General features: G+C 48.8%; 1 pseudogene across 1 annotated transcript; it reads left to right on the forward strand.

The window, feature by feature from the left end:
• Nucleotides 1-2,979: 2,979 nt before the first annotated feature.
• Nucleotides 2,980-26,111, forward strand: LOC309963819 (GTP-binding nuclear protein Ran-like; annotated as a pseudogene). The gene is made up of 2 exons: nucleotides 2,980-3,091; nucleotides 25,462-26,111. The product of its transcript is annotated as a GTP-binding nuclear protein Ran-like (transcript).
• The last annotated feature ends 951 nt before the right edge of the window (nucleotides 26,112-27,062 follow it).

The raw sequence follows: 27,062 nt of genomic DNA on the forward strand, positions 1-27,062 counted from the left end.
GTGTGGGGCATTCCATCCTCAGTGGCTGCTGCTCCTTTCACCCATTGGGAACTCCCCTCTTGAAGGGGGTCTCAAATGGAGCTTTGAAGGGCTGCAGGAACCTGACCCATCTGACTGTGTGTGGGCAGGTCCAGGCCTTGGAGGCAGAATCCCAGGCATCTGTGTTGGCCCAAGCTTTTAGGGCACCCACAGATTACTGCCCAACATGCATTTCTGCAACTATTTCTTATTTAAAATTTCTGGACCCTATTGTTGAATATCAATAGAAACTCCACATCACTTAGAGTGTGTGTAGGGCATAATGATGATGAGGATTGTGTGATGTTTAATGGAAAGATGTTAAATTTTGTGATATGGAGCCATGTAATTTTTTTTTCTAACATAAAAGCAAATATCTATATTCATAAGACTAGATCCTCAATCTTTTTTGCCTCTGAAAACCTCATTAAAGAGAAATACGGAGAAAGAGGAAAATTCTTCTTTTGACTCCCCTGTAATTCTATGACTAATAGTAATTTTAGGTAACATTTATTGCACATTTAGTTGTGTCAGGCAGTGTGATAAATTCTTTTTTGTTTTGTTTTGTTTTGTTTTTGTGGTATGCGGGCCTCTCACTGCTGCGGCACGCAGGCCTCTCACTGTTGCGGCCTCTCCCGTTGTGGAGCACGGGCTCCAGACGTGCAGGCTCAGCGGCCACGGCTCACGGGCGCAGCCGCTCCGCGGCATGTGGGATCTTCCCGGACCGGGGCACGAACCCGTGTCCCCTGCATCGGCAGGTGGACTCTCAACCACTGCGCCACCAGGGAAGCCCAGTGTGATAAATTCTTTAAGTGGATTATCTTGTTTAAATCCTCTTAATAGCCCTATATGAAGTAGGTAATAATGATCCCTAACTGAAGATGAGGAAATGGAGACAGAGAGTGGCCGAGGAGCTTGCTGAGTAACAGGAAGCTAGCAGCTAGTGACACTGAAATGCAAACCCAGGCCGTCTGGCTCTTATTAACTGCCATCCGTGACTGCCACCCTTGTAGTCCTCTGTGCTTGCCATCGTTTCTTACTGTGGCTCTTCTGGTGAATTGGATGTAACACTGAGCGAGAACTGAGGAATTAACACCAAAAGGGACAAACCACACCTGAAAATTGATGAACAAATCAAGACCTACAAAAAAATGAAAACATAGACACTTTCAAAGCATCATCAGTTACCGGATTCACAGAATTTGAGGTGGTGAAAACTAGGGATTATCTGTAACTCCCCAAATTCACTGTTCTTGAATGTGCAAACTGCTGACAAACTATTTATTAATGAGTTAGACTAACCTCTGCTTTCTCTTTCCCCTCTCTGCATCTTCTCTTGGTATAGAAAGTTCTTTTACTCATGCAGCATTCTTTTTTTTGTTTGTTTGTTTGCGGTACGCGGGCCTCTCACTGTTGTGGCCTCTCCCGTTGAGGAGCACAGGCTCTGGACGCACAGGCCCAGCGGCCATGACTCACGGCCCTAGCCGCTCCGTGGCATGTGGGATCTTCCCAGACCGGGGCACGAACCCGTGTCCCCTGCATCGGCAGGCGGGCTCTCAACCACTGCGCCACCAGGGAAGCCCCTTTGCAGCATTCTTTTATATAAGCTTTACGAGAAATTCATTCCCGTTCCGTTTGCATTCTTACCATATACTTTAGTTCTTCCTGATTGTGATTGTGTGCTCTTGTGTGTGTGCATGTGTAAGACTATGGGTCTTTTTTCACATGTAAAGTTTTATCCAGAAATCCCTCTACATGTTATGCTGAGGTGAAAAATGGTAATCTTCAAAAGATTCTGTATTGGATTTGGATCTGTGTGTGTGTGTATTTTTAAAGAATTTGATAAAGTTTAAATGTTTTTATACAGAGATTTTTGTTCATTAAAATCAACCTTCAAAAGAAAAAAAAACGGCAGGTGACTTAGGATACACTGTGTTAAGGTAGAGGGGTTACAGGAACAGCTAAGCCAGCCTGGAGGTGGGCAAGAATCTTCCAGAAGAGATGACATGGGCACTGAGTCCTTTAAAATGAGAGAGGGAGGATGGGGTGGTAGTGGTCTTTTGGTTTTGTTTTGTTTTGTTTTGTTTTTTATTTATTTTATTTCTGGCTGCGTTGGGTCTTCGTTGCTGCACGCGGGCTTTTCTTTGGTTGCGGAGAGAGAGGACTACTCTGTTGCAGTGCACTGGCTTCTCATTGTGGTGGCTCCTCTTGTTGTGGAGCACAGGCTCTAGGCAAACAGGCTTCAGTAGCTGTGGTTCGTGGGCTCAGTAGTTGTGGCTAGTGGGCTCAGTAGTTGTGGCACACGGGCTCAGTAGTTGTGGCTCACAGGCTTAGTTGCTCTGCAGCATGTGGGATCTTCCAGGACCAGGGCTCAAACCCGTGTCCCCTGCATTGGCAGGCAGATTCTTAACCACTGCATCACCAGGGAAGCCCCGGTAGTGGTTATTTTAAGTCATTTGAAGCCCAGTGGGATTGTGAGAAAACCTAATATGTTCTGGGGACTGTCAGCAGTTTGCACAGGGCTGGAGAAATGGGCAGGGACAGACCACGAAGAGCTTTGTCTGCCAGGACACAGAGGCAGACTTTATCCCAAGAGCCTGAGGAGCCCTTGAAAGGTGCTAAGCAAAGAGAAGAGTGAAGTAGTCAGTCTGGGGTCCTTGTGGCCTCAGAGCACCCAGCAGGCAGGGGCATGATTGGGCCCAGGCTCAGGCTGGAGAAAGAGAACAGATGTCAGCCCCTGGGCATCTGCCACAGGAGTCAATGGGCTCGCCAGGAAGCATGAGGGTGTGGGGCAAGGGATGGGGGCAGGATTCTGGGGACAGGAGGGTGACTGAGAAGGAGCAGGTGAGGAGGGAGATAGAAACCCAGACACCAGGCTGCCAAGAGGACACTGGAAGCTCCGGGAGGCTGTGGCCCCAGAGGTGCGTGCTGAGGAGAGGCTAGCCTTGGTGAACTGGCGGGATGGAGGACGGTCACAGCACTGAAGAAGTGGAGGCTGAGGCGGCAGAAAGTTCAACCATGGAGAGAAGACAGGCAGCAAGAGGGTCAGCGAGGCTGGGCACTAGGGTCAGAGGTGGGTCTAGACAGAGCCTGGGGGGATCTCCAGGGCCAAGGGGGATGGTGCAGGCAGACAGGGAATACCCGGGGTCCTGTCTGCACAGGGTGGGCTCTGAGTAGGGCCGCCAAATAAAACGCAAGACGTTCAATTTTGAATTTGAATTTCAGAGAAACAATATATGCAATATTTGGGACATACTTATGCTAAAAAATTACCCATTGTTTACAAACAAAAAAGGAAAAACAAACAAAAAATTACCCATAGTTTCTCTGAAATTCAAATTTAACCAAGTATCCTAGCTCTGGCTTCAGTGAAGACCCCGCCAGATGCCTTGCACATTTACTTGGGTTTGAGTCCCAGCTGGGCATCAGATTCACTGCCCAACCCTGGCTCAGTTCCTGCCCCTGAGCCTCTGTTTCCCTACCTGTGAAATGGTGTTGGAGGGTATGCAGTCCTCTCACCCCACTACTTTTGGCCTCTAGAAAGGATCCAGGAAAAGGTTTACTAAGGCAGCAGCAGACCATTAACTCAAAAACTAATTTGGTTGAAATGATAAATCAGTTGAAATGAATTGGTAATATTAGTGTGCTACAGGGCAATTTTTGCAGACTCTGATGTATCTTTAGGCATTTGGTCCCTCTTTCAGAAGTCATTCAGTTTTCTTATTTTAATTTTGCCTGCAATACACTTCTTTTGCTAGTAAATAGGTTGGAAAAAACCCAGTGCTCATCAACCTCCCCTTTCTTACTCACTACACTAAAAATCTTTTAATGTGATCTAGTGATTGGGGACATTAATGTTCAACCTAACTGAAAATTTAAATGTTTATGAACACATAGCCAAACAAGTCAAGCAGATATAATTGTCCATCATAGGAGTGGAAAGTTTTTAAAAATGGAAAAAAAACTCAGATTCTTTTCTTTTACTTCTTCTATTACCTAAAACAGAAATAAGCGAAAAGAGCATTTTCCCTCCATGACAACAACTACAAAAATTCTGGTAAGTTTCTTTCTAATCCTTTTTTTTATGTATACACATACACACGTTCTCCTCCCCCGCCCCACACTTTGTCAACAATAAGTAGAAGGAAACTTCTATAAAGTTTTGTAAAGTACTTTTTTCACTCAAACATTAACATCTTTTCCATGCCAGTAGGTCCACATCCATGTCATATATGTGGCTGTACAGCACAGAACTGTCTCCAATTTTAAATGTATCCAACTCTTTTCTATTATGAATAGACACAATTGGCTGAAACCCAGTTAGAAATAAAAATGCAAATAGAAATTTAAAAAAATCAGATTAAAGAAAAATGCCCAGATACCCTAAAACTTCTCTGAACTTCCCTCAAATGCCCCCCAAAGTATCAATGTGTAAAAAATGAATCATTTCAACTATTTATTTCCACTAACATGCCATTTGATTAACTTATTTATCATGTAAACTGGCTTTCAGTCAAATTGTTTTCCACTTGGGATTTTCCAGACTTTTTTTTTTTGGAGAACTTTTTTTTGGGCCCCACCATGCAACCTATGGGATCTTAGTTCCCCAGCCAGGGATCGAACCCATGCCCCCTGCAGTGGAAGCATGGAGCCACAGAGTCCACATAAGTCAGGCACTGTGGTATCAATCAGTAAGAAATGAGCAGCTCTGGTTGAAGGAGCGGGGTGGGAGAGCAGTGCCTGTACCTGGACAAACCCTGGTCTCTCTGAAATCACCTGACGTCTTGAAAATTCTCAGGCTGCTCAAAAAAGAAAAGACCCTTAATCCTCACCCAGGTAAGTGTCCCCTTTCAAACTCAAGTAGGGAACCTGAGATTCAGAGCAAGGTAGCAACTTACCCAAGATGACCCAGAACTAGAACATCCAGATCTGCCCAGGAGGCCAGGGACCCAAGCTAGGAGAACTGGGGGCTAGGTGGCTGGGCTGGCGAGGGCTGGGGGCACAGTCAGGACCCAGGATGGTCCTTAACCCTGACATTCTCCAATGACCAGACCCTCCCCCAAGCCCAGGCTCTCATCCTTCCTTCTCAGAGTCATACGTGGGCCTCCAGGGAAGAGTGGACAGAGACTGAGGCAGACAGGGTCAGGAGGCACCACCACTTGCCCAAGGACAAACATCCTATAAATCATGGAACCAGAATTCAAACCCCGTCTGCTCCTCTCTAAAGTCCTCATCGGGCTACCTAATTTGGCATCAGAAACCAGGCATAGAGCTCAGGCCTGTCACTTTCTAGTATGAGCTGGAGCTATCAGGGAAGGCTTCCTAGAGGAGGGGGTCTCATTGACAGAAGAAGTTGGGAGATCACACTGAAGAAATTTGCATGTGTGAGAAGCATTTGTATCTTTGTATATATCTGTATGTGAACATATGTGTGAATGAGTAGGTGTGTGTGTATATGTACGTGTCTATGTCTGGTCTTGAATGTGAAAACCTCTCTGTGGACTCACTGTCTCTCTCTCACACACACACACACAAACACACAGAGTCGTGCACACACGAGCATGCGCCCATTCCTCTGGGTTAATATTTTCCTGCCTGCGTCAGCACGGTGCCCGTCAGCAGGCCACTCACTGCAGAAACGTGCCCTATCTGATCTGGAACAGGGGGCTGAGTGTGGGCAGAGAGCTTATCTCAGCAACCCCAGGCAAGCTACTCTCTCTCCACTGTCCTGCTCAGCCTGAAAAAGGAGGCATGCCCAGAGGGCCTGGCTACCGGGGTGTGATGTGACCACGCCATCGCCCCAATCACACTGGCGGCTCCCCGAGTGGAGCGGTCTCCCTACCTCCTTCCAGGTGGGCAAGGTTGGCTGCTCCCTGAGATACCTTCCCTACCTGTCATCTCTGCCCAAATCTGGAGGCCTCTCCACACATATATATGTTCCATTGAGGACAAAGAGAGAATAGAGACCCCGAGGAAATGCTGACAAGGTGCCCCCCTTCAGCAGGAAAGCAACTCTGAAATGACCGTGCTAGCCTGCAGGAAGGTGGGATTTGACTTACAGCTTTCCAGGAACAGAGTGATTGCCCAGGGGGCTGTTCAGAGGTCTGTGTGGGCAGGGACTTGGGCCCAGGCACCCACAGGCATTGAGCCCAGGAAGGCTTGATGGAACACAGGGACCCAAGGCGAGATGGGGCCTTCCCAGTTCCCGGGTCTCTCCCTGTATCAATGGAGGTTCCTCTCACGCCCAGGCTGGTCCCCTGCAGTACCAGCTGAGCCAGATTGGACTGAGCAGGTAGACACAGTCTCTTCTGCTCTCGGTATACTCAAAGGTCCAGCGTGAGTCAAGCCCAGGTGTCCTGGCTCCTAGCCCGGCCTGAGGATGCCCTAATGCATCTCTGCATGGGAGAGACAAGGATGGAGCGTACAGCGAGGAGGACCACCCCAGCAGTGTTGTTCCCCACAGTGCAGAATTAGCAGCAGTGACTGCAGAAGGGGTGGTTTAATATGACGGTGGTTGACATTGTAATTGGATGGAATTGCAGGAAGGAAATGAGGACATGTTGCTGAGTGAATTTAGAAGAGTCAGCAGAGGTTGGGGGAGAGACCCTCCCGAGACAGAGTACAACTTGTTCAGCTCTGGTGATGGTCTAGGTGCCTCCATTGCCCTGTCCCACACCAAGGAGGGTATCCAGAGAGCTGGTCTTGTCTTCTGGGCTTCCCATCTCGTCTGGCTGGGGGCACTAGATCGACCCTCATCTCCCCCGCCCCACCCTCCGTAACAGGGCCAGAGGCCTTCCTCTGCCTACAGCTCTGAGCTCTCCTCTTGATGTCCCTCAGCCCAAAGACTGGGCATCTTTGGTCATGTTTCCATGGCAGGAGAGACAAGGATGGAGGGCAGGAAGGCTTGACTGATTACAGAGTGAGTGGAGTTGGAAGAAGGGCTGCCTATGTCTGCCTAGGCTGACCCAGAGAGCCTGCCCCGTCTTGGGGACAATGCGCTATGTTTCAGTTCCAAACAAGGATTCCCACCAGCTACGTGGATGTCAGAGGAGCTGAGATGGAGGCGGTGGACTGGACAGAGATGAGTTCCCAGCAGTCAGGCCAGCTCAGATGCCCAAGCCTAACGCCTGGAAGCAGGCTCCATACCCCTTTACAGCATTTTTAAATGAAAATTTCTAACATGCACCAAAGTAGTGTATGAACCTCCACATAACCTTCACCCAATAAAATCATCAACCTTTTGGCACTCTGGTGTCACAGATGTTTTGGGGTTTTTTTCCTTTTATGAAGTATTTTAAAACAAATTCCAGCTATTATGGCATTTCACTCCTGCATTCTTCAGTATTCATCTCTAAAATCTATGAACATTTACTTACATAATGACTATCCCATGCCTAACAAAATGAACAATTCCATGGAATTACCAAGTACTCACATTGTTTCCAAATATCTTAATTTGTTGGTTTGTTCCAGTCAGGATCCAAACACATTGCACTGGGTTAAATGTTTTCTTAAACATGACCCGTTCCCCTTTCTGTTCTGTTCACATTCTGTTCCTGTCACTGTCACTATTGAGTAAATGTGGTTCCATAGGAAGTCATAGTTCTGGGTTTGTGTTTGCTTCCTTGTGGTATCATTTAACTTTTCCTCCATCCCCTGTATTTCTTAGAAGATATAGGAAGTTAGCTCTAATCATGTAATTTTATTTAGGATCAATTTGGGGGGTAGGAATCCTTTGTGGACAGTCCTGTGTGCTTCCTACTGTACTTCATCCAGAGACACATAATGTCTAGTTGCCCCAAGCTTAGTGATGCTGACCCGTCAGTGGGTTCAGAGGGTGGCAGCCTGATCCCACCACTGTCAAGTTCCCCATCAGCCATTCACCTTCTGGTTTCATCCTTTGATTTCTGCCTAAATCAATATCAAAAATCCTTCTACAGTAAAACATTTTAAAGGAGAAGCTCTGAGCAGCAATTTCTTAACCCACAAGTAAACAAGAGTCAGGGCTTCCCTGGTGGCGCAGTGGTTAAGAATCCACCTGCCAATGCAGGGGACACGGGTTCGAGCCCTGGTCTGGGAAGATCCCACATGCCGCGGAGCAAGTAAGCCCGTGCGCTGCAACTACTGAGCCTGCGCTCTAGAGCGCATGAGCCACAAGTACTGAGCCTGTATGCCACAACTACTGAAGCCTGCACACCTACAGCCCGTGCTCCACAACAAGAGAAGCCACCGCAACGAGAAGCCCGCGCACTGCAACGAAGAGTAGCCCCTGCTCGCCACAACTGTAGAAAGCCCGCGTGCAGCAACGAAGACCCAACATCGCCAAAAATAAATAAATTTATTTAAAAAAAAAGAGTCTAATAATGGTGGCATCTCAGGTACTGAGTTAATCAGAGCAAAGAGGGAGTCCAGATCAGGGATGCTTCATGAGAAGAAGAAAGAGTGCGGTGGTAGCAGAAAGGAGCAGTGAAAACCCCAGGAACCTCCTGGCTGGGAGCCTGAGTGTGGGGCTGTTTTGGGGTTTGGCTGTTCAGGGATGGTTCCCCCCATCCAGGTAGTGAGCTGTGGTTCCTAACTCAGACTTTATAGACAGCAGACCTGAGCTTGAATCCAGTTTGGCTTCTTAATTGGTGCTGGGTGCCTTTGAGCAAGATATTCAATTGGGTGTCTTCATCTGTATGATGGAAATACTAATCCTCACCTCGCAGTGTTTTGGGAGAATGAGTTGGTGGGGAGTAAACACTCTGTGGTGGAGAGGACGCCTCTTTTTTTTTTTCTTATTCGTTATCCATTTGATACATATTAGTGTATATATGTCAGTCCAATCTCCCAAGAAGATGCCTCTTCGAGGAAAGAAACCCTGCACCCCGTCCCTTCTGCCCTGATTGACTCTTGCCTGACTCCAGGACCAAAGCTAGAAGTGCTGCGGGGCCTGGGGATGGGGTAGGAAAGGATACCATGCTCATTCCACAGGCAGACAGCAAAACCAAAGCCCACGGACTTCCGCCCAGATCTCAAGATGCTCCAGCCAGCTGGGTGCATCTGGTCTCCAGCGCTTCCCATTACAGCTCGGCCGCTCAGCTCTTGGACTTGACTTCCCGGTTGCCGCCCCCCAACCCAGGGTCTGGGGGCGGGGCTTGCCCCAGGCACCGGACAATCGCCAGCTCAGTCAACAGGCAGTCAGGTCCAGGGGTGACAGGGCCTTGAGCAGGCAGCCTCCTGGGGATGCCCCGGCCTGCACAGGATGTTGTGCAGAGCAGGTGCACAATAAATGTATGTTAAGAGAACTGAGCTCCGCCTGCCCCGAGTGGGAGAGAAATAGGCTGTCAGGGAGGGCAACTAGGCCTATGGGTGGGATGGGGTGAGGGGAAGTCTTGGGCATCCCCAGGAATTCATGACTCGGAGACCCTGAGCCCTGGGGCGAACAGCCGGGAAGGGAGTACAGCCGGGAGGTCCTCACTCCGGCTCTAGTTCCAGGCTGTTCCTTTCCTGCTCCACCTGCAGCCCTGGCCCCCAGTTAGCCTCTCAAATGCTTTCCACAGCAGCTGAGACAACTTAGCCTAGGCTTCAGGGGGGCGGTTGAAGGAGGGGGGATGTTGAATCCCATCCCCCTCCCAATCACACCCTTTTTGCAAGACTCATGAGACAGCGCTAGCGACCGCTGATGGCGGCCTAAGCTGACGCCTTCGGCCAGAGTCCATAGGAGGCACCCCCCAGGAGCCCCCTCCTGCCCCGCCCCATGAGGGACTGGCTGGGCCAGCCTTAGTCCCAGGGTCCTGCTCTTAGGAGGGACGCACGGCTCCATCCAGCTCAACCCACACACCTTCGCTGTGGCCTCCAAGTTTTCTGTTCCACGTCACCTGTGCTGCTTCCTTTCTTGTTTTGTTGACTTTTTGCTGTCTGTTTGCTCTGGCTAAGCCTACAGCCCCAGGATGAGAAGTCTGAACCCAGGGCATTTGAGCCTGAAAGACAGCAAGCTGGGAGTGGGGCGGGAGGGAATGAGAGAGGGAGAGCTGTGTGCTGGTTCTCAACCTCGGTCTGAGGGAATCTGCTGTTCACCCCCCTACAGGCAAGCTGGGTTGGGAGGGGCAAGGATGGGTGGACAGACTTTCCCAGCCTCACTGCAGGCAGGTCTTGGCTTGTAACGTCAAGTTGTTTTGAAGTTCAGCCCCAGAACTCTAAACACCTCATTTCTCCAGGAGGTTTGAACACCCCTTGTAGAGAGGAGGGCAGGTTCTCTGGAAGTTGTTCCCTGCTTTCAACCCCTCGCCCTTCAACCAAACATTCCCCTTGTGAAGCCCCCAGAACCAAGCCTTCCTGACTTTTCAACACCTCCATGAGACTCTGTTACCCAACAGCCTGTGAGGTGGCACCACAGGGATTGCTGCCCCTCCACATTTTACAAAGGGAAACTGGAGCCTCAGAGAGGGTAAAGGGACCTCTCCAAAGTCAATAAAAGAGCTTGGGGTAGAACTCAGGCTTCCTGGCTCCCAGCCCAAGCTCTTTGCCCCACTTCAAGCATCTCTCAGATCATGGAGCACGATGGGAAGGCGGCACCAAGCCCCGGGTGCTGCGTCAGGGGCCAGCACACCCAGACGCGGCTACACACGCACACTGCATGCCAGCACACATACCAGGGGCATAGGCAACCTGGGGACGCCATGCTCTCCCCATATCCCAGCAGACCAGACACCACTCGGACCCTTATGTCCTTCCCACCCACAGAGGGAGTGAGAGGAAGCTCTGGCTGGATGCTCACACTCACTGCTCCTGGCCTGCCTGTGGTCTGTGGAGCATGCCTGCCCTCTCAGGGTTAGGGTGGGGGAGCCATCCTGGCCTGTAGCCAGGGGCTTAAGGGATAAGCTCAGGGAAGCCGCTGCCATCAGCACGGGCTTAGAGTGCCTGGCATTGTCAGCTGGTCCAGCCAAGCCTTCCTTGGGGAGAATGAGCATCATCAGGGAGATTCCTCACCTGCCTCCCACCCAGGCTTCCTTCTCTGATGGCTCACCACGCTCCAAAGCCGCATCCCTCTTTCAGGGAGACACCTGAACCCGTGCACACGTGCCCTCAGAAGAGCTATGTGTTCACCGCCCCCCCAGTCTTCGTGGGACACCCTCCACACCTGTGGCCCACATCTTTGGACATCCCACATGGCCTGTAGGCACAGTGAGACATGAGCACACATCTCAGACTCAGGCACGTAACACAGCGTGTACCCCCATATGGAAGAATACACAGTTCCATTCTACATACACCTGCTGCCCCTACCTGGACCATGGCCACGTGAAGGTGAGGGGTGGGTCACCTGCCAACCCGTGGGACCTGCTGAGCCAGCAGGATGGGAAGCCCTAAGCTGAAGGCTGTGGCCTTGAGGGACCAACACCCCATGTGGGGCCCGCCCTGCCACCAACCCACAGTACCCCAGTAACACTCCACTTCCACCCTTATTATCTCCTGCCCACACCCTCAGCCAGAACTCATGCCAGAAAGGCACCTCTAGTCCTTTCAAATATGTATATATATATATATATATCTGCAGCTGAGCTAGCTGTCTGTCACTGTGTTGCCTCAAGGGCTCCCACCAAACTTCTGCTGTTAAATACAGATGCCCAAGGAGAAAAACCATGAATCCAGCAGGACCCATCCTCTTTCCTCTCCCCATCCAAACCCAAGCCTCCTATCTATGCCTCCTCCATGGAAGCCCTTCCTATTGATGATCATTCACATCTCTTTCTCCTCTTAACTTGCGTACACTTGAGTCAAGAGCCCCACTCTGGGCCCAGACAGGGTCTGTCCCACCTGTATATGCCTGTTCAGGAGGCTGTCCCTGAGACGGGGAGCTCGCTGAGGGCAGAGGGAGAACCAGGTGGCCAGAGTAGCCCAGGTGAGTGTACTGTCCACCAGATGAAGGAAGCTGGTAAAGCTCCTCATACAGCATTATCAGCAAGTCGAGTCTTGCTGGGTCTGAAGAATGTCCTCAAGCTCCTACCATCTGCCAAGCATATCTGTAAACATTGATCCACTTTGTACATGCATTAATATTAAGAAACATCACTCCGGGTCTCGTTATCTTTCACGTCTGAAAATATGTCGTGGTTAAGAGTGTTGCCTCTGAAGCCAGACTCCTGGGTTCACATCCCAACTCTGCCGCTTACTAGTTATTTAATCTCTCTGGGCCTCAGTTTCCTCATCAGTAAAAGGGAGGCAATAACACATATGAAGTGCTTGGGAGAGGGCCTGGCCTAGGGAAAGTGCTGAGTTTGCTGCGACTGTTCTCCCTCCCTCCACTGATCTAGTGCCTCATAAGGTGTCCCTAGCAATCCAGTCTTCGCACAACTTGCCAACATGATCTAAACACAGATCCAGTGGGGTCTCTCCTGTACTCAAAATCCTTTTGTGGCTCCTCATAGCCCTCAGGATGGTATCTGGCTCCTGAGCCCTGCTCACAAGGCCCTTCACACCTGTTCCAGTGCTCCAGCCTCACCATCTCCCCTCTCACTCTGCCCTGAATACCTGGACTCCCCTGGACCCTTTCTGCCTGAACCCTCTGTTCCACGGTGTGCTGGTGAATGCTTAACACCTGGCTTTCTAGAAATAATGTGTACTTCTATATATGTACACAAATTTATCGTAAGTTTTATTGGTACAAAGCTGTGAAATAGCACACAATTTACAAATACTACTAAAATATACAGGGTTCTTTATTGTAAATCCTACAGCATCAATTGCTCTGTAGAATTCTCTCTTCGATTTTTGCCAACCCTTAACATCTGTAGCCAATTTGTGGGTGCAGTTCATCCAAGATCTGACAAAATCAGATCGTGAACAAATGCTTGATTACTATTCAATTCTGCAAAAAGTCATTCACATCATTGACTAACGAGCATAGTCCTGACCTTAATGTTGGCTGATATTTTCATTTACATTAAAGAGTAAGACAAAAGTAAAAGAACAAAGACACGTATTTGAAACATCAGTCATTCACCAAAGATACGTGACCTTTTTTGCTGAATTGGATGCCGGTCTTCAAATATTGGAAGAATGTTTCCTCAAGGTTTTGTGCTATTCACAACGTAATGGCCGTAGACATGACAAACTTTTATGTTTCATCTGTGTTAATGTTTTCTCCATCGCTTTCTTAAGTCTAGACCAGAGGTCAATAAACATTTTTGTTAAGGGTCAAATGGTAAGTATTTTAGGTTTCGTAGGGCATACAGTCCCTGTTCAACTACTCAGCTCTGCCGTGGCCACATGAAAGCAGCCACAGACAGTACGTAAACAAATGCACGAGACTGTGTTCCAATACAACTTCATTTGCGATAGCTGAATTTTGAATTCCCTCCTGTCACAAAATATCTTAACTATTAAATAATATAAAAACCATTATTAGCTCACAGGCTGGATTTGACCTGCAAGCTGTAGTTTGTTAACCCCTGGTCCATGCAATCAACAAAACCATAAATTAAGCCCTGATGTGTAGTGTTAGTTTATTTCAATGATGCAGGGAATGCCCTGGCGGTCCAGTGGTTAGGACTCTGTACTCTCACTACCGAGGGCCCAGGTTCAGTCCCTGGTCGGGGAACTAAGATCCCGCAAGCTGCGTGGTGCGGCCAGGAAAAAAAAAAAATTTTTTTTTTCAATGATGCAAATACTACCACCATGACTGTTTATAAACTACCAACGTAGAGCTAAGCAGCCATACACCGTTAGGTAGTTCCTCCACCCAAAGATTCAGTAGATATAAATAACTTCAAGAGCATAAAATGTAATAACAATTAGGAAGTAATGTTTCATTAATTATTACCTTTGTTTTAAAAATAATGTCTGTGATTATACATTTATACAATTTAATTTTTCATAATGTCTGTGTTTAACAAGTGGTTTGCCAAATTCCTGAAAATGTAACAATTGGCCCTTGTAAGCTTATTGGAGTGGCTTCAGAACCTCTGCCTCTGTCTCTGAACCAGGCTTTCCCCCATGGCCTCCCTGGCAAACTCCCACTGACCCTTCCAGGCTCAAGGGTCTACATTACCTTGGCCCTGACCTCCCCTGGGCTTCTCTGAGCTCCCACAGCCATGTGGCCCTCTCACGTAGCCAGTAAAGGCAAAGCTACCTCACTTATTTTCCTGCCTGTTTTCCCCTGAGGGGGGACTGAGCACAAGGACCAACAATCTTGTTCACCTCTGAATCCCTAGAGCTTAGAAAATACCTGGCAAATAACAGGTGCTGGACAAATATTTATGGAATGAAGCAAGGAAGGGCCGAGGAGTCTTGAGGAAGGACCCTGCAGCAAAGAAACAGGATTAGGGAAGTGGGCTGATGAGAGAGGCTTAATCCAGGAGTTCAGAATGTCTGGGAAGGCAGGGTCAGAATGTTGCCTAGTTGCTGTGGGCACCTTTGGGTGGGGATATCTGGTCAGGCTACTTATATCCTAAAGCATCACTCTGCCCCCAACACGTCCAGGGTTTCCACTCTCCACCTCACTCAGCCCAAATTTCAACGGAGTTTTCTCTTAGCTCCCCAACACTTCAGAAGGAATTTATAAGGGAGACTCCCTGGTCTTTGGTGACCAGATCAGGAAACACTTTGTCTTTGGTAGACGAGGACCAAGGAGATTCTCCCCATTTCACAGAGAAACAACCGCAGTCCAGGGCTGGCAGGTGCCTGAACCAAGGCTTAGATATCCCAGGGCTTCCTCTTCAACTGTGAATCCCCTAAACCCTGGCTCAGAGCTACAGGCTACTTTGTTCCCCGGGTCATCCTATCTCCCTTGCCTTCGAACAAAACAGCTCTCTCCCACTGGGGCTGGGTGGAATGACTTTTCCCCACCCTCCTGGGAAGCAGTCCAAGAAGAGGCACCTCATCTTCCCTGATCCACCATCATCTGCCCCCGCTGCAGTCTCACCTAAATCCTTCCTGCTTTCATGACACCGCCTTTCCTTCCCAGAAAGGAACCTTGGCTCCCACCTTAGAAGTGACCTCACCAAGGGGTAGCTCTCCACCCCCGGCCCTTCCCCAACCCCAGGGCAGAGCCAGGACCTAGCCCAACCCAGCTTGTATCTCTGCATTTCCTGAGGGCCGTAACCAGGCCAGGTCAGCTGACCTGCTGGAACCACCTCTCCCATCTTTGACCTTTGCCTGGGATCCACCCTCGCCTACCCCCTCTCCACGACACATACACACACACCCCATCCTGGGGCCCAGGCTCCACTGTCCACCTGTCCAGACTCGCCTTCTGTCCTGCTGGCTGGCACACCCAACCTAGCTAGTGCCCTGTGGTATAGACTGTCTCACTCAGGTCAGTGAGAGGAGAGGTCACCAAAAGCCCCAGTGTTATGAGTGGGCAAAATGAGGCCCCCAGAGGGCCTTGAGAGTGTGGACCCTGAGAGCCGGCCCAAGGCCTCAGGGTGGGTTAGTGGTAGGGACAAGACTAGATCCAGGGCTGGATCCTATGCACAGTCTCCCATCCCTGCACAGGATGGTCTCCTTGCCATGGACAGCCACTAGCCAGGAGACTCAGAGGGTTCCCCGGAGGAAGCTGGGGGTACCCGAGGAGTCAGAGGCCAGCGTCAATTCTAGCAGAGGACAACCTTGCCCTGCAGAATTTTGAGAAGTTAGATACCTTTGACATCACTCCCAGCTCAGTGCTGAGGGGTAGAAAACAGACCAGCTCACCCAGTAATCAGTGTTCCTTACCAGTGGCATACTACACAGGGGTGGGGTGGGAGCAGTCCTCCCTGGGGACAAGCAATAGGGGGTGCGTGACCTGCAGAGAACTGAAAAACAACTAAAAGTCAGTCTGCTTATTAGCAGCAGCAGCAGCAATTCTAAACAAGGTCAATAATAAAATACTTCTTTCAGAAAGATTGGATCACTCACGTTGCCCCTCACTTAGTACACCACTGTTCCTAACTACACATTCACTCCCAAATTCTTGCCTATCAAATTCACATTATTTCTTAGATCATAAGACGATTTCATCCCCTTTGGAGAATTTATGGATCCTTCAAGGGCATCTTTTTTCTGAATGTCTGCTTCTGAGCATGTTAAGAAGTATTAATCAGTTCCTACAAGGGTACTTGATTCATTAATTACTCATTCATTCATTCATTCACTCATTCAACAGTCTTGGAAGACCTACCAAGTGCTGGATGCCGGACGTGCCATGAAGAATAAGTCATAGGCCCAGCACTGGAGAGCTTACAAGTCCTGTAGGGAAGGTGGTGAGCAAATAAGAAGTCACAATGCAGAGATCAGAGATAAAAAGCACAAGGGCCTGTAGGAGTTGAGAGGAGGGGCACCTAACCAAGCTGGGCAGAGGGGGACACCAGGGAAGTTTTCCTGGAGGAAGGGACATTCACTTTATAATTTTTCTTTTTTCTTGCGGTATGCGGGCCTCTCACTGTTGTGGCCTCTCCCGTTGCGGAGCACAGATTCCGGACGCACAGTCTCAGCGGCCATGGCTCACGGGCCCAGCTGCTCCGCGGCACGTGGGATCTTCCCGGACCGGGACACGAACCCGTGTCCCCTGCATCGGCAGGCGGACTCTCAACCACTGCGCCACCAGGAAGCCTGAATGGTGGCTTTTGAATGGCTCTGTACAATCCTGCAATTAGAACTATGCTGTGATTAAAATTTAAAAAGGAAGATTAGAGTGAGGATTTGTTGCTTTACTGGCTGAGATGGCTGTCCCAGGCACTCTGGCCGCTATGCCAAGATATCCACTCCTTCCACAGCCTCCCATTCCTATACCCAATTCCTAACACTGGGGCTCAGGAAGTGGTCAGACTGACTCCCCATCCTTATAGGCATCAATTAGAAAATCCTACGGGGGAACTTCCCTGGTTATGCAGTGGTTAAGAATCCACCTGCTAATGCAGGGGACATGGGTTCGAGCCCTGGTCCGGGAAGATCCCACATGCCGCGGAGCAACTAAGCCCTTGCTCCACAACTACTGATCCTGTGCTCTAGAGCCCGTGGGCCACAACTACTGAGCCCGTGCACCACAACTACTGAGGCCCACGTGCCACAACTACTGAGGCCCATGTGCCTAGAGCCCATGATCCACAATAAGAGAAGCCACCACAATGAGAAGCCCGTGCACCACAACAAAGAGTAACCGCCGCTTGCCACAACTAGAGAAAGCCCGTGGGCAGCAACGAACACCCAACACAGGCAAAAATAAATAAATAAAATTAAATTTAAGAAGAGAAAGAATAGGGACTACCCCGGTGGTGCAGTGGTTAAGAATCCGCCTGCCAATGCAGGGGACACAGGTTTGATCCCTGGTCGGGGAAGATACCATATGCTGCGGAACAACTGAGCCCGTGCGCCACAACTACTGAAGCCCGCATGCCTAGAGCCCGTGCTCCGCAACAAGAGAAGCCACCACAATGAGAAGCCCGCACACCGCAACAAAGACCCAACACAGCTAATAAATTAATTAATTAATTAAAACAAAACAAAACAAAAAAACAGAAAGAAAGAATATCCTGTGAGAACTTCCCTGGCGGTCCAGTGGTTAAGGCTCTGTGCTTCCAATGCAGGGGGCCTGGGTTTGATCTTTGGTCAGGGAACAAGATCCTGCATGCCGCAACTAAAGATCTCGTGTGCCACAACTAAAACTTGACACAGCCAAATAAATAAATAATAAATAAATAAATATTTGAAAAAAAAAAGAAAAAGAAAGAGAAAATCTTGTGTTTGTTCCTGAGGCACATGGACCTGGTCTGGTATTGTCCATCTAAACCTGACAGGGCACCCAGTTAGGGCCAGGAGCCACTCCCAGGGCAGGGCAATTTCCCTTACGCAGTTATCCTGTAGGAAGTCTAAATGCAAATGGCCAGCTGGCTGGGTTTCTCCACCTCAGACTTGTTTAATGAGAAAGATCACAACCTTCCTTATAGGGAGGATCCTCACTTCTATTTTTGCTACCTACCACCCTTCATGGGCAGACATGCACATTCTTCTCAATATAATGTTTACAGGAGATGAAAGGAGAATGGTCATTGATAAGGCCAGGGAAGAAGCGTACTAGCTCCACCTAACAGACCCAAATGGTACACCTGAAGCGCTTGACAGTACCCACAGCTGAACCAGACTGGGACCCCACTGAGGGAGGAATGCCCTTATCAGAGCACTGCCGTAAGTGCATCTTGGCAGAGCTTCCCTTCAAAAAGTGGTACCAACGCAAAAGAATCTGAACAAAATTCAAGAAATTCAGCAATAACTGGAAAGTTTAGGTCTCGCCTGGGTGGAAGAACTGCCAGATGTCATAGGTATAGGCAGAGAAGGTTCAGGGCTTCCTGGTAAGGCCTCTACCTAGTACTCTTTCAATACTCTGGGAATAAGTGCATGGCCCCAGGGTCCAGACAACATGGTGAAATGAAGCACCCCTGGCCAGAGCAGAGAGCAAAGGTAAAGAGCTTGGCAATTCCAGATACGGAAACCCAGAGGAGGCCAGAGGCTGGAAAGGCAGGAGCAAAGGCTCAGAGGTGGGGCCATGCTGAGAATGTCTACCCCAGAGGGGAAAGCCCATTTCGAGACCTAGGTGAGGGGCTGGAGACAGGAAGATGTTGATGACAGTGATGGGGGTGGCGGAGATGGGCGGTGCTGGTGAACTAACCTGGGAAAGGTGGTGACGGTGCAGAGGACCTAGAGGTGATAGAGACTGGGACAGGTGGTAAGGGCTGTAGTGACTAGGATGACGAGGATGACAGGCACAGGTGGTAACAGTGAAAGTGACAGGGAGACGGGAATGGAACTAGCCAGTGGCAGGGTTGGGTAAAGGCCTTTAATAAAGAAGACAGAGTGGGTTCAGATAGCAACAGCCTTGGGCATGGGGCTGGGGCAGGGATGGTGGCAATCTGGAGGCGGTAACACGGTGATGGAAACTGGGTCGGGTGACAGCATGGTTAAGAAAGTGGCAGTGGTTGTGATGCAGGGATGCTGATGAGGGTGGCAAATGAGTGACAGGATGGGAGATGAGTGATGACAATAAAGGTGACCCGGGGTTGACACGAGATGTGGGAGGTGAAGATGTCTGTGCTGTAGAGACACCCACCCTGCCCCCTCCCCTGGGCCTGTTTCAACATCAGAACTGTTTTCTAGGTTGCAGGTCCCATGACTCAGGACCATCCATCAGCTGCCCCCAGATAAGATCTCTGGGTGCAGCCACAGCCAGAGGGGCTGGCTGGGTGCCTTTCTTGGCTACGTCCAGGCTCATCAAGAAACCTTAGTGTTCCAGAGCCTGTGTTCCGCAACGGGAGAGGCCACAACAGTGAGAGGTCCGCGTACCACAAAAAAAAAGAAAGAAACCTTAGTGTTGCCTCTGCCTCCTCTGTCCTGGGCACACATCCACCCCAATCTGAGGTCCACCAAGAGCCCCTAAACTCCCTCTCCTTGGAGACTACAGCTTCCACAGCTGTCCTAGCCGGGGATTTGTCTATTCCACCAGCTTCTTCCAAAGCTGATTCTTCTAATGCTTTGTCATAACCATTCCCTGGAAGGAGAGAGAAAAAACGTGGGCTTCGAGGGGAGATCTGAATAATCCCATCCATTCATTCGGCAAATATTTACTGAACCCCTTGCATCATATGAGGCGCTAGCTTTTACAATCAGACCTGTTTCCCTGTCTCCATGAAGCTCAGTCTCGGGGACAGACAGGTAAATGGCAGTCACCATGGAGAGAGAGTTCTATTCCCTTAAAGGAGGAGGGCAGACTGCTTTTTAAAACCTGAGGAGAGTGGGTCCCATTAAAGAAAATCTCAGGACCTGTGTTAGTGACCCTTTGCTCAGCTGAATACTTTACCAAAAACGTTTAGAGTATAGTGAGCAATCCAGGGGGAGAAAGTGAGGAGGGAAAGTAAGAAGAGAAAAAAAACCTGTGATGTGGCCAGAGGCTAGGATGCTAAGTAGGATAAAGGGCCAGTGAGAAATCACCACCAGCCTGATTTCCAAGAACAGGAGTGCCTGATACTCAACTTGAACGTGTTAGGTTTGTGCAGAGTAAACTCCCTCCATCTCCCCAAGCCTTCAGCAGTTTGTTACTAACATAAGACCTGCTATAAAAAGGGAATTTCTTTCTCTTTCTTTTTCTTTCTCTCCTCCCTTCCCTCCTTCCTTCCTTCCTCCTTCCCTCCCTCCCTCCTCTGTCCCTCCCTCCTTTCCTTCCTTCCTTCCATCATCTGAATCTAAGACTGTTAGGAACCCCAGAAGAGAATCATAGAACTTCTGTGCTGGAACTTGCTTTGGGTCTCAGAGCAGCCTGGTGCTCTTGACACCCAGGCCTCTCATCATACTCCACTTACTTCCCTGATCATCTGATCTCCTTCCAAGGCAGGGTCTGGCCCCCAGCTGGCTCCTCCCTGCCCGTTAGCTTGGTGATGGATGGGCTCACGGGGCCACTAAACAGGAGACTTAGGAAGCTTCAGTTTCCCAGATACTCCATGACCGGTATCCTACCCGACATGGCCACACCCACTTTCCAGTCTCATCTAGTACTCTAAGCTCCAGCCGCAACTGAATTCCCTCCAGCTTTTCCAGGGAACCTGATCTCCTGCCACCAGGCTTTTGCACAAACTGTTACTGCTACCTGGAGTACCCCATCTGGCTGATTCCTTCTCCTTCTTCAGGTCTCAATGAAGAGGTACAGGGCTGGCTTTATGGACAGGTGACCTGGGCCTTAAAAGGGCCCTACACTTGATTTAATACTGTTGCTGTCTTGAAATTCTAAATAATTTTTGAATAAAGGGCATTTTCATTTTACACTAGGCCCCACAAATTATGTATCCAGTCCTGTAGAAATGTTTTGTTCTGGTAAAATGTCCCAATTCCCAATTTCACCTGTTTGATTGTATTTGTAGTCTCCTCCACTAATTCATCTTTAAGTTCCATGAAGACAGGAACTATTTGGTAGGCTCTGGTTTCCCTTTTCCTAACAGTCCTCATTTCCATTTGGTAATCCATTTTGTTTGGGTGCAGCTGACATCTCTCTTGGGGCCAGAGATGGAACATGTGACTTAAGCTAATCCAATTAATTGGGCCATGCTTGTGACACAGGGCTGGGCATGAAGCCAAGCTGGTCCAATCAGAGTGTGCCTCTGGGTATTTTCTGGAACTGTGGTGACAATGATGTTCCCTCTTCCCTGCTGGACATTAACAAGAAGCATGTAGCCTGGAGTCAGGTGTCTTGGAACCATAAGAGAATCCAGGTTTAGGATGAGGCTGACGCCTCATGGAAGGAGGAGAGGAAAAACAGAATGGAAATGAGTGCTGGATCAAGCCTCACCTGAAGTTTTCCTCTGATTTTTCAGTTTTCTGAGCCAATGAATTACCACTGCTGCCCAAATCAGATCGAGTCAGATTTTTGTGCACCCAGGTGCACCCTATATGATCTTGTATATATCTTGTTCATTATAGTAATCCTGGTATCTACCGCAACCTGGCATGAAAAAGATCCTCAATAAATATTTGATGAAATAATAAGGAAACAAATGAATTAAACCCAAGCCCTCTGGCAGAAAGACCAGAGGTACAAATTTATATATGAGACTTTTCCAGGAGTTTTTCTGCAGAGTTTCTGCTGGTCTTCTTGATCCTGTATACCTTAAGGGACCCCAACAGGTCCCCATCTTTCCTGGCTAGGGCCCAAATCCCTGGGACAGGCCAGAGCTTAGTCACTTTCTGTTCATCCCCAAGCAGCTAGGCCTGCTGTGGCTTCTGTCTTCACTCAAGTGTCACTGGGCTTCGAAGCTTCCCCTGAGACTGGGACCTAGGTCTGGACTGGCACTGCCTGACCTAGTAGCTTCATGTAAGTCACCTGTATTTATTTATTTATTTATTCATTTATTTATTGGCTTAAACAATAAACATTTATTTCTCACAGTTCTGAAGGCTGGGGAATACAAGATTTTTAAAAAATTCTTTTCCATTATGGTTTATCATAAGATACTGAATATGGTTCCCTGTGCTATACAGTAGGATCTTGTTGTTTATCCATCCTATATATAATAGTTTGCATCTGTTAATCCCAAACTCCCACTCCATCCCTTCCCCACCTCCCTCCCCCTTGGAAACCAGAAGCCTGTTCTCTATGTCTGAAGTCACCTGCATCTAAGACTCAGCCTCCTGCTCTGGGGGATGGCAGTGAGGATGGAGAGCCGTTGACTTCAGAGGGTGAGATGGCCCTGACTCTTTGGTTGCCTAGGATTCTAAACTTCTGTGACACAGACAGGCAGCTCTACCAACTGGAAATGGGGAGTTTTAGTCAATTCTGCTGTTCTCTTATTCAGCAAGTATTTGTCAACAGTTACTATGTGCCCTGCCCAGGCACTGGGACTCTCATCCACATTCTCTAAACCTCCTGCTTCCTGACCCCTTGCCCTGAAAATCTGGGTTGTGACCTCAACACCTAAAGGCTTCCCAAGCCCACATCCTGACCCCTGTGATGCCCACCTCTTTACCTCCTGTCTCTGCACTCACCCACACACACACATCAGACTCATTGCACAGATGTGTGGCTTCTGGCGACCTGCAAGGAGGAGTGCCTTCGAGCTGGGTAAGTGTGTATTCAACTGTGAGTGGGTGTGTTGACGTGTACTTAAGCGTGCATGGCTGTAAGAGTATGTGTGAAAAAAAAAAAGAGTATGTGTGTGTGAGGCCATGGAGTGAAGGTGCGTGTCAGAGTTTGAACGTGGAAGTACTGGGTGTACAGGAATGTATCTAAGTGTGTTTGAGCACCAGAGTGTGGGTGTGAGTCACTGTCAGAGTATGAGTGTGCATGTATGAATATAGGTGGGTTGAATGTGAAGTGAGTGTGCCTGGGTGTGTTGGTGAGTGAGTGAGTGAGTGAGCGTGTAAATGCACTTGTGTGAATAGGCACACACACCCCCAGCCCCCAGAATTCCCTGGCAGTCCAGTGGTTAGAACTCCGAGCTTTCACTGCTGAAGGTGCCGGTTCAATCCTTGGTTGGGGAACTAAGAAAAAATGCACAACCCCTCCAGTCCTTCACCAGTTACAGCAGACACACCCTCACATGTATGTGGGCATACTCGCACCTCTTAGGGCCAAAGGTGGCTCAAGCTATAAACCTTCAGTCCAATAAAGGGGAGACTTTGTCCACAGGCCGGGATCAGTTTCCCTTCTCCACCCCTGACTTGGAACTGGGGAGCTGACTTCCCTGGGTAGCTAAAGGCTACCTCTCCTAGGAAGGAGCTCCCTCAGACCAGAGCCTGCAGCCTGCCTCCCCGCTTAAGCCAGTCCCCTCCCTACTCCCCCCATCTCATCTGTTTCCGGCCAGGCCCTGGCAGTGACCCTGAGCAGAGAGGCAAAGGATGAGGGTGGGAAGCAGGATATTCCAGGTACTTCCTTGGCTATGGGGTGGGGGTGGGGTGTCTCCATGGAGATGAGCGGTGGACCATGTCCAGGTGGTTATCAGAATTCCCAGAGTCCTCCCTTCCGTCACCCAGTCAGGCCTCCTTGGCTCTGAGTACAGTGAGGAAGCCTGGCAAAAGTCCATCATTCCTCAAAGGGGCTTCCAGAGAAGAGACAGGAGCTAGAGGTTCCTGGGAGTGGGCCAAGAAGACTTCCCAGAGCAAGGATCAGAGAAGCTGGTTGAGATGACTGCATCTGGTTTAAGCCTTTATCCCCAAAGAGCTCTGGAGACAGAGAAGAGTAACACCCACCCCTTCTCCACACCACATCACATCTGACTTGAAGCTATGACCAAGGCAATCCAGGGAGGTGTCAGATTATTAGTCAGTTTTCAGCCTCTTCATAACCTCACCCCACTGGCAACCTCAGCTGTCCATAAGACCCCCCCATTAGTGACCCCCAGACCTCCTCTCCTTCGGTCATATGCAGGATTGGGTAGGGGCACACAGACCCTCTTTCTCCTCCCAAAGCTACTGGAACTCCCGGTGCATTGGTGAGAGCTGGAAAAGACCCCCGGTGTCATGGTAATTGTCCTGGGAGCTGAAGCAGGATGGCAGTGAGCCCTGAGGAAGGATTTCCTGAGTAGCAAAGAACCAAGGTTTGGAAACACAGACTGGGATTTTTGCTTCCGCCTTCAGCCACCCTGGGATCAACCCTCTCCCTCTAAACCCCTAATGCATCACTGCAACCATTCTCAACCTCTACCAGATCCCCAGAGCCCCACAAAATGGTGGGGTGCCTACCTCTCCATCACTCAGGAACCTGAGTTTTCTGGAGAAGAACCAGGATGGGAAAGGGGCTCTGGTTTCATCTCCCCTGACTCCAGTCTTCCTAGGGAAAGTTGGTTCCACTTGAGTTGGAGGGATTGGGGCTAAACAACCAGGCTGAAGCCCTTTATTTTTTTAATTGAAGTACAGTTGATGTACATTATATAAGTTACAGGTGTACAGTATAGTAATTCACAATTTTTTTTTTAAAGATTTATTTTATTTATTTTTGGCTGAGTTGGGTCTTTGTTGCTGCATGCGGGCTTTCTCTAGTTGCAGCGAGCGGGGGCTACTCTTCGTTGCTGAGCCAGGGCTTCTCATTGCGGTGGCTTCTCTTGCTGCGGAGCACGTGGGCTTCAGCAAGCCCACTGAAGCGTGGGCTTCAGTAGTTGTGGCTCACGGGCTCTATAGCGCAGGCTCAGAAGTTGTGGCGCACGGGCTTAGCTGCTCCGCGGCATGTGGGATCTTCCCGGACAAGGGCTCGAACCCGTGTCCCCTGCATTGGCAGGCGGAGTAATTCACAATTTTTAAAGGTTATACTCCATTTATAGTTACTATAAAATATTGACTATAGGGCTTCCCTGGGGGCGCAGTGGTTGAGAGTCTGCCTGCCGATGCACGGACGCGGGTTCGTGCCCCAGTCCGGGAGGATCCCACATGCCGCGGAGCAGCTGGGCCCGTGAGCCATGGCTGCTGAGCCTGCGCGTCCGGAGCCTGTGCTCCGCAGCGGGAGAGGCCACAACAGTGAGAGGCCCGCGTACTGCAAAATAATAATAATAATATTGGCTATATTCCCTGTGCTCTTTTTGTGTGTGTGTGTGTTTTTTTTTTTTTTTTCTGGCCACACCATGCAGCAGGTGGGATCTTAGTTCCCCGACCAGGGATCAAACCTGTGCCCCCTGCATTGGGAGCGTGAAGTCTTAACTACTGGACCAACAGGGAAGTCCCTCCTTGGTTTGTACAGTATATCCTTGTAGCTTATTTTATATATAGTAGTTTGTACCTCTTAATCCCCTACCCCTATATTACCCCTCCCCCACCTTCCATATCCCATCTGATAACCACCAGTTTGTTCTCTGTATCTATGAGTCAGTTTCTTTTTTGTTATATTCACTAGTTTGTTATATTTTTTAGATTCCACATATAAATGATATCATACAGGCTTTTGCCATCTTTCCAGCCCTCTGTCAGACAGGCGTGGAGACGCTTCTAGAAGTAACATCACGATGGCTGCCCAATGAGAACCCCAAGTTCAGTTCAAACTTGTATTGGTTGGTGATGGTGGTACTGGAAAAACTACATTTGTGAAACGTCATCTGGTGAATTTGAGAAGTATGTAGCTACCTTGGGTGTTGAGGTCCATCGCCTTGTGTTCCATATCAACAGAGGACGTATTAAGTTCAATGTATGGGATACAGCTGGTCAGGAGAAATTTGGTGGACTGAGAGATGGCTATTATATCCAAGCTCAGTGTGCCATTTGATGTAACATTGAGAGTTACTTACAAGAACGTGCCTAACTGGCATAGAGATCTTGTACAAGTGTGTGAGAACATCCCCATCGTGTTGTGTGGCAACAAAGTGGGTATTAAGGACAGAAAGGTTAAGGCACAGTCAATTGTCTTCCACCGAAAGAAGAATCTTCAGTACTATGACATTTCTGCCAAAAGTAACTACAACTTTGAAAAGCCCTTCCTCTGGCTTGCTAGAAAACTGATGGGAGACCCTAACTTGGAGTTCATCTCCATGCCTGCTCTCGCCCCACCAGAGGTGGTCATGGACTCAGCGTTGGCAGCACAGTACAGGCAGGATCTAGAGGTTCCTCAGACAACTGCCCTCCCAGATGAAGAGAAAGTGAAGCTGGACCCCAGCGTCAGAAGTCTAGTTTTATAGGCAACTGTCCTGTGATGTCAGTGGTGCAGCGTGTTTGCCACTTTACTATATAGCTACGCAGAACATGTGCTTAATCTTTGGGATGCTGAAGGAGATGAATGGGCTTCGGAGTGAATGTGGCAGTTAAAAAAAAAAAGCCTTCATTTTTTGGACCTGCTTATTTAGGTGTTTTGGAACACAGTTGTTTCCTCCTTGAGTTTCAAATATAAGACTGCTACAGTCACATCACACACACACACACAAAGTGATGTCATACAGTATTTTTCTGTCTGACTTATTTCACTTAGCATAATACCCTCCAAGTCTATCCATTTTGTTGCAAAGGACAAATTTTCATTCTTTTTTATGGCTGAATAGTATTCCATTGTGTATATATATACATATATGTAGTATACATATAGTATAAGCAGTATTCCATTATATGTATATAATGGAATATTATTCAGCAGATGAATGAATTAAGATTAACAGATGAATGGATAATATATATACCACATCTTAATCCATTCATCTGTTGATGGACATTTAGGTTGTTTCCATATCATTTTCCATATCAATTGTAAACAATGCTACTATGAACATTGGAGTGCATGTATCTTTTAGAATGAGTGTTTTTGGTTTTTTCAGATATATATCCAGGAGTGGTATTTCTGGGTCATATAATAGTTCTATTTTTAGTTTTTTGAGAAACCTCCATACTGTTTCCACAGTGGCTGCACCAATTTATATTCCCACCAACAGTGTATGAGGGTTCCCTTTCGTTTTGGAAAAAACATATTTATTTATTTATTTAGGCTGTGCTGGGCCTCAGTTGCAGCATGCGGGATATTTAGTTGCAGCATGCGAACTCTTAGTTGCAGCATGCACGTGGGATCTAGTTCCCTGACCAGGGATTGAACCCGGCCCGCCCCCTGCATTGGGAGCTCGGAGTCTTAGCCACTGGACCACCAG

This window comes from Leucopleurus acutus (assembly GCF_964270905.1).
Source record: "Leucopleurus acutus genome assembly, chromosome: 7".
NCBI classification, from domain to species: domain Eukaryota; kingdom Metazoa; phylum Chordata; class Mammalia; order Artiodactyla; family Delphinidae; genus Leucopleurus; species Leucopleurus acutus.